General features: G+C 35.9%; 1 pseudogene; it reads right to left on the bottom strand.

The window, feature by feature from the left end:
- Positions 1-8,477: 8,477 nt before the first annotated feature.
- The window catches only part of LOC100964116, a 1,342-nt pseudogene continuing 949 nt past the window's right edge, over positions 8,478-8,870 (bottom strand).

Genomic DNA, 8,870 nt, shown 5'->3' with positions numbered 1-8,870 from the left:
AAAAAAAAAAAAAAAAGTGATAATCAGAAGGGCATGACTTTGAAAATTAAATATACTAGGAAATATATTTAAAACCTATTTGCAAGAAGAATGAAATAAAATATTTCAAGTTTATTTGTAAGGATGAATAGAGCTTACATTTCCTAAATAGGTTTTGACTTTTCCTCTTTAAGTAAAAATTTAGGATCAAGAATTATGCTACACAATACCTAGAAGGATTTTAGAGATTTGGGAGGTTTTTAATGCTTCAGTGGAAAAATATCAACTTTGTAGTCAAAAATCTGGGTTCAAAAATCCAAATTAAACTTCTATTGCTGACCAACATGGAATAAGCCTACTACAACCTATCTCTCCCACCAATTAGAGAATACTAAAACAACAAAGTTGACCTAATTGATACTTAAAGGAACTCCAACAAGAATAAATAATATATATTTTTAAGTACACATGGATATTCATGAAGATACATCATATTCTGAACCATAATGCAAATAATAACAAATTAAAAATAATTGAAATCAGACAAAGTATATTTCCTGATCAAATAGAAATTAAATTAGGAATCCATAACAAACACTCTCTGGAAAATTTCCAAATATTTGGAAATTAAATGGCATACTTTACAGGGGTGGGGAGACCTGGGACCTTCAGGAAACTTGTGACCTTCTGGTCCTTAAACTGTGAACTTCCTCTTCTTTAAGTGTGGCCTTTTTTGACTGAATCCAAATTTTACCTAACAAATCCTTTTATTAACATGGGTACAACAGAGAAAGATGAAGCTTTTATTGCCTGCTTTGGTGCTTAAAAAAGAATAATCTTGAAATTAAATGGCTGCAAGTTCCAGACGTCTGGATCATATTGTACATATATTAATATTCTTTCAACCAAGAATACTGTGCCTGGTACAGCTGTTTTTGAGGAGTAAGAAATGTAGAAAAGGTAAAGACTTTCCCAGAAAAAGAAAAGCTTAGGGAGTTCATCTTCACTAGACCTGTCTTAACAGAAAATGCTGAGCAGAGTTCCTCAAGCTAAAGGAAAAAGACACTGATTGGTAACATTAAAAAGATGCCAGTTAGTAACACAAAAGCATAAAACTCATTGGTAAAAGTGAGTACACAATCAAATTCATAATTCTTCAGTGCAGTAATGGTGCTGTGTAAATCACTTCTATGTTTAGTATTAAGACTAATAGGCAAAATTATTAAAAACTATAATAGCTAAACTAATTTGTTAACATACAATTTTAAAAGATGTAAATTGTGACAACAAACATTTTAAATGAAAGGCTGGGCATGGTGGCTCAGGCCTGTAATCCCAGCACTCTGGAAGGCCGAGATTGCCTGAGCTCATGAGTTCAAGACCAGCCTGAGCTGGAGCAAAACCTTGCCTCTTAAAAAAAAAAAAAATACTTGGGCATTGTGGTAGGCACCTGTATCCCAGCTACTTGGAAGGCTGAGGTAAGAGAATCACTTCAGACCAGGAGTCTGAGGTTGCTGTGAGCTATGATACCACTCTACCAGGGACAACAAAGTGAGACTCTGTCTCAAAAAAAAAAAAAAAATTAAATGCAGAAAGGGGGATGGAGTAACAATGTATAGGTTTCTTATGTGGCTAAATTTAAGTTTTTTCAGCTTAAAATATTCTGTTATGTTTCTGTGAGACTCATTTTAATCACACAGCAACAACCTATAGAACATACACAAAAGATGAAAAGAAATCAAAGCATACCACTAGAGTAAATCACTTAATCAAAGGACAGCAGCAAGGGAGAAAGAAAGGACCAAAAGATCTACAAAACAGCCAGAAAACAATTCTTAAATGGCAGTAGTAGGTTCTTTCATGTTAACAAATACATTAAATATAAATAGATTAAGTAAAGTTCTCCAATCCAAGAACACAGGAGTGGGATGCAGCAGGCACAGAAAGGCAAATACTGCATGATCTCATTTATATGTGAAATCTTAAAAAGTTGAACTCATAGAACTACAGAGTAGAATTGGGGTTACCAGAAACTAGGGGGCACTTTGGGGGCAGATGTTAGCCACAGTATACAAAGTTCAGTTAGATAGGAAAAATAAGTTTAAGAGATTTATTGTACAACTTGGTGACTATAGTCATTAATAATATATTGTATTCTTAAAAATTGCTGTGAGGGTAGATGTTAAGTATTTTCACTGCAAAAATAAATCAGTATGGGCTCGGCGCCTATAGCTCAACCGGCTAAGGTGCCAGCCACGAAAACCTAAGGTGGTGGGTTCGAATCCCCAGCCCGGACCCGCCAAACAACAATGATGGCTGCAACCAAAAAATAGCCAGGCGTTGTGGCGGGCGCCTGTGGTCCCAGCTACTTGGGAGGCGGAGGCAGGAGACTCGTTTGAGCCCAGGAGTTGGAGGTTGCTGTGAGCTGTAATGCCATGGCACTCTGCCCAGGGGGAAAGCTTGAGGCTCTGCCTCCAAAAATAAAATAAAATAAAATAAAATAAAATAAATCAGTATGTGAGGTATACATATGTTAATTAGCTCAATTTAGCCACTCCATAATGAATTAATATCTGTGTTTCAAAACAACCATTTTACATCATAAATACATACAATTTATTTTGCTAATTTAAAAAATGAAATTTAAAACACAGATTATTAATTCAAGGAGGACATTTTTTAAAAAGGATATTGGTAATAAATGGTAACTGTTCCTGCAATGAAGAAGGAAAGTCTGGGAGAAATAATTGACACATTAAGCAGTGCATATGCTTGCTTAGGGACAATAAAAGGTTTTGGATAAAAGAAGGGAAATCTGTTTGTATAAAGAGTGTGCTGGGCGGCACCTGTGGCTCAAGGGGTAGGGTGCCAGCCCCATATGCCAGAGGTGGTGGGTTCAAACCCAGCCCTGCCCCCCCCCCAAAAAAGAGTGTGCTAGTGTTTAAAACGCAAGAGACTGATAAATTCATGGATAAAAGTCTGGAAAAAGGTATCTTAATCTATAAATATAGAAAAAGGATCATCTTTTAATCCAAATTCATTATCCCCTAAAAGACTCTGATAAGTTATCTCTTAATTATAGTTGGTCATTCATCAACTCAATTATAACCTTATGTATAATATAATGATTACACTATATATATCATTATATAATACATGCACATACACAGAACGCCATGCTTTTTTTAGGGAGCTGAAATTTGAAATAGCAAATATTTCTTACTATTACTTATATGTGCATATAAAAGGTGATTAGAAGTAATTTACAAGCCCACTTTCAATAAGCAATAAATATACTACTTATTACTCTTAATGTGCACATTAAATTTAAAGATCTAATGTCAACAACCTTAGGGGAGAAAATAAAAAAAAAAAAATTGGGAAACTTTCAGCTTTCCTATATATAGTAAAGGCTATCAAGTATGGTTACTTTCATATAATAGAATTTTGATTAGATAATGAAAAAAGGCCAGGCATGGTGGCTCACGTCTGTAATCCTAGCACTTTGGGAGGCCAAGATGGGGGGATTGCTTGAGCTCAGGAGTTTGAGACCAGCCTGAGCAAGAGTGAGACCCCATCTCTAAAAAAAAAAAAAAAATAGCTGGGCATTGTGGCGGGTGCCTGTAGTCCCAGCTGCTTCAGAGGAGAATCACTTGAGCCCAGGAATCTGAGGTTGCTGTGAGCTATGATGCCATGCATTCTACCAAGGACACACATACAAAAATAATAATAAAAATTAAAAAATAAAAATAATATAATAGATAATGAAAAAAATAGTCAAATACCAGGTTGTTAGATATAGCAGTTATATGGTATCTCGTTTAATTATTTTCAATAGCTATTTCTATGATGTTATTTGGGATTGCTCTTATGAGTGCATTCACCTAGAGAGTAAGTTGAACTAGTAAGTTCAAGAAAGCCTCTTTCACTGTGGTGCTGCTATTGGCTGAGTAATTCAGTTATTCCCTACATAGCCTTTCTGTCTTTGTATCTCTGGGTATTTGCCACATGGTCCATTTCTCCAGGATAGCCTAGACTTCTGAAGATACCATCTTCCATCTTTAAATATCTCCATACATTAACTTTATCTCAGAAGTAATATTAATTTGCCTTTTAAATAGTTTCTTAATTTCCATTGCTAAAATAAATCAAGGTGTCCAAACTTAAATCCAGAAAACTTTTTTAACTTTAGAAAAATATTTTCCAAAAGTAACAAAGACTTTCTACTTTTTAACACAAACAATATGTTTTCAGGGAAATGTGTCTTGGAAGAAAAAAAGAAAATTCTTTTCCCTAAGATTATGAAACCTTAGGCCACTTGTTTCAGTTAGTTTTTCCTTCCTTCTTCTTTTATCCTCTTCTTCCTTCCTTTTCTCCTTCCTTCTTCCTTTCCTCTGGCCAAAGTACTTTAAAATCAGAACTTATTTCTTATCAAAATATTAAAGGTTTCTCTAGAGCAGTTGTTCTCGACCTTCCTAATGCTATGACCCTTTAATACAGTTCCTCTTGTTGTGGTGACTCCTATCCATAAAATTATTTTTGTTGCTGTAGCATTGAAAATAATTTTATGGTTGGGGATCACCACAACATGACAAACTGTATTAAAGGGCTGCAGCATTAGGAAGGTTGAGAGCCACTGTTCTAGAGTTTCCTAAAATATATGTGTAACATTTGCTTGTGAAACCAGAAGGGAAAAATAGCAAACATTTAATAATACAAAAGGGATGGAAATAAATATCACTGTAAAAAATTCTCTATAATAAGTTTTTAAAATGATTAGGTAATCTCTGAGGATGGAAGCAATCTATAGTTGTTTTAATTTTTGTTTCAGAATCCATTGCACTTAGACTTACTCCCTGAAAGCAACAAAACAATTTACTTCTCAGATCCAGTTGTCAAATTCCAAAATATATGATCGATTAAAAAAGAAATAGCAGTCATCAATAATTAGGAAATTTGATTCAATCATTTAGATTCTACTGGCAGAATTGCCAAAGGTACTATGTTTTACTAAAGAAACCACTGGCCTTGATAATAAAATTGTAAACTTTGTTATTAGTGCTCAAGAGTAAATAAGGTAAATATTCTAAGTGTTTGGATCTTCATTCAATTTCCACCAGAGAACTAGATGGAATCAACACTTTCATGTAAGAAAAACATATTTCTCAAATTAATAGTAATTAGCCCTTACTTTGAAAGTATAACATGAACTTCTATTCATGTTTCTTAGTGCTTCAAAAATTAATAGCTGTTTATTAAATGTTCATAGATGTTTTTCATGGTTGTACTATATTTTATTGAATAAGTGTTTATAATTTAATCACAAGATAGATATTTTTCTATATTTAACTTATACTCACTATAAAATGTAGGATTAATTTTTCAAAGCTTTTCATAATGGGTCTAGAGAAAACAGTATATGCAGATGGCATATCTTCCTATGAACTAGAATAGTCTTTGAAGTATTCTGTTTTCTATTCCAACTTCACCAGCCAAAATATTTTCCATGTCATAAGTGATCTCAAGGAAAACAATAAAAGTCCAAGGTGCCAACAGTAAAACATGGTCCCAAAATTAAAATAAATTAAAGGCTGTAAGACCCTTTGGAATGATTTCAAGTGATACCTCATAGGCCTTGTAGGTGAGAGAAATATACGGGCATTTCCATATTACCCTTATTCTCAGCCCAAGGTGGAAGGGGCATGTCTAAAAATTTATAGAAGTGATTTTTGTCTAATTAGGCAGGCAAATTTGATATAAATGCTCCCAGAGTTTTAAAGAAAATTGAACTGAAGATTCCACTGGCGTGGACTAAAAGAACCAGAGGCACTAAGAAAGGAAGAGATATCTAGGTCCCCAATTCTCTACAATTCTTTTCTTCTAAGCCCTTTTTTCTTAGCCCCTCTTCTACAAAAGAAGATTGCTGTATCCGTTATCAATTGGTATGTAACAAACTACCCCAAAACTTAAATGATTTAAAACAATGATTTTTAAACTTTTCATGTCTGTGGATTGGCTGGTGGATCTTTAGTTCTAAATGGTGTCATGAGGTGTCATTCATGTGGCTGCACATAACAGCTAATCTGAGTTAAAAGTTTCCAGACCTCTCTTTTTGCCAGGGGCTTTGGTGCTTTTTGTGGACTGGGGAATGTTCGTTTTTCTCCAAAGCTCATATGCTAAAGCTCCAATCCTCAGTGTCATTGATTTGGAAATAGGGTCTTTGGGAGGTAATTAGGTCTTGAGAAATCAAGAAGGTGAAGTTCCCCATGATAGGATTGGTGCTCATATAAAGGTATGACAATTGACAACACCAGAGTTTCTTCTCTCCACCATGTGAAGATGTAGAAGGAAAATACTGCCTGCAAACTAGGAAAAGCACCCCCCGCCATGCTGACACCTTTGGGATCTCCAGACTTTTAGGCTCCAGAAATGTGAGAAATTTCTGTATTTCTAGCCACTCGGTCTATGATATTTTTGTTATAGTAGCCTAAACTGACCAAGTGTGTGATTGATTAGGATGTCTCAGTTCTCCGCTATGTGACCTTTCTTTTTTTTTTTTGAGACAGAATCTCACTCTGTGGCCCTCAGTAGAATGCTGTGGCAGCACAGCTCACAGCAAGCTCAAACTCTTGGGCTTAAGTGATAATCTTGCCTCAGCCTTCTGTGCAGCTGGGACTACACAGAAATGTCCAGCTTTTTTTGTTGCAGTTGTCATTGTTGTTTACCTGGCCTGGGCCTGGTTCAAACCCACCAACTTCAGGGTATGTGGCTGGTGCCGTAATCACTGTGCTACAGGCACTGAGCCCTGTGGACCTTTCTATGTGATAGCTCTAGGGGCTATCACCACCACATGGTCCCTTTCTCTGGAAGGATAGCCTGGAATTCTAATATAATAGCTCAGGAGAGTGAAACTGATAACTGTCAGGCTTTACTTTCATCATATTATATTGGTCAAAGTAAGTGAGAAGGCCATCCCAGACTGAAGAGGAAGGGAAATGGACTTTACTCTCTGAAGAAAGAAGTGGTGGAAAAAAAATACTCATCTTGTACCATAAAAGTCTTATCCATGTATGACATAAATTGAAATTCAGTATCTTATTATTGAAATCAGGTTTCCATATGGACAAAACTCCTTAGTTCTTGTTTCTCAGGTACAGATGCTTGGGAGCAGATGTCCTTAGTCAAGGTTTTCTAGGATAAGAACACCACACAGAGGCTCCCATTCAAAAAGGGAGATAGGGAAGCAGGCAGCATAAAATGAAAATTATTTCCAGGGCCCCAAACACCAATGGTTCAGTTTATATCCCCAAGAGTGGTTTCCCGATCATTGCTCTCCTTGCTTCTTGGCTCCTCCCACCTTTCATTCATCCTTCCTTTCTATAAAAGTGCGAGGTTGGAAATATTTCCTCTGAATTCTGCTTTCAAATTGAACAGTTCCTTTTTTAGTTCATTTATATGTTTTACTGTGCACTACTAGAAGCAGCAATAAGAGTTAACTGGAATTTCAACTTTCATCTAGAAGTCTCCTTCAGAGATCTCCAAGGTCTTAAGTTTCATTTTCTATCTTCTATAGGAAAGTATTGTCAAGCATTCTGTCACTGCATAACTCTATCCTCCATTTTCCAGCATTCAATAATTTCTTTACTGCCTTTCCACCTTCAAGTAAGAGGTTGTTCACTACTCTTCAAGGCTTGCCTGGCAGCTCTTTACTACATGTATTATTTTTCACTTTTTCTGTAAAAATATTACCATAAATTTAGTGTGCTTAACCAACACAATTATTATGTAATTCTGTAGGTTGGAAGTCCAATACAAATCTCACTAAACTAAAATCAAGACGTTGACTGACCTGTATTCCTTCTGAACATTCCAAGGAGAATCTGTTTTTCAGCTTCTAGAAGTAGCCTGCTTTCTTTAGCTTGTGATTCTCTTCATCCATCTGTATAGTTAGAAATGGCAGGTTGAGTCTTTCTAATCTCACATTACTCTGACCTCTTAGGTATCCATGTTTTAAGGATGCTTGCGCTTATACTGGGTCTACATAGATAATCCAAGAATTTCTCTCCATTTCCAAGTCCTTGACTTAATCACATCTGCAAAGTCCCAGTCACGTGATTAGGTATAAACCTTCAAGAGGCTATTATTCTGCCTGTCCCGCTGTATTTTCAACCTCTACTACCAGTCTCCTTGCCACAATATCTACCTGCCACATAGTTCTAAAGCCAATAACACCTTTTAACTTTTTATTATGGTAATACCCAACTCTTGATACCTTCTGTCTATGCTGAGTAGCAAAATACCCCAAAATTTATAACTCTAAAATATAATGATTTACTATTTCTCACAATTTTCTACTTGAAATCTTAGCTTTTTTGCTCCCTACATGTGCTAAGGTAGCTTTTGCAACCACATACAGCTAAACTTCAGTCCAGAAAGCCATGACTTCAACCTCAGTGGCCCTCTGCAGTTGAGGCAGACTCTTTTTTTTTTTTTAGACTTTAATCTTTATTTACAGGACACTGCAAGATATGAAATTCCACATAGAAATAAGAAACCCTTTCAGAGGATAGGCTCCATACAGTATGTATGTACAGTTTGAAACTGTTCAAGTATAATTTTGTTGTAAAAAGTGCTACAGCCCATTCAGCTTCCTTTTGTGTCTTAAAGTCTGCCTTAGAGAGAACACTAACAAATAATGGGACTAGTCCATGATTTACAACTTGCTGTATCTGGTCCTGACAGCCAGCTGTGATGTTTGACATTGTCCATGTAGCTTCTTTTGAATGTTAGTTTTGGGGTTGGTCAGCAGGCTGGGAAAGACAGTAAGTGCTCCTGCATCAATTACAACCTGAGTCTGTTCATCTGTCCCAGTGACAATATTCCCTATGGCT

This window comes from Otolemur garnettii, unplaced genomic scaffold (genome assembly GCF_000181295.1).
Source record: "Otolemur garnettii isolate 467f Iridium unplaced genomic scaffold, OtoGar3 scaffold00011, whole genome shotgun sequence".
In the NCBI taxonomy this organism is placed as follows: domain Eukaryota; kingdom Metazoa; phylum Chordata; class Mammalia; order Primates; family Galagidae; genus Otolemur; species Otolemur garnettii.
The sequence above is the reverse complement of the archived record's forward strand: the minus strand, read 5'-3'. Positions and strand labels throughout refer to the sequence as shown.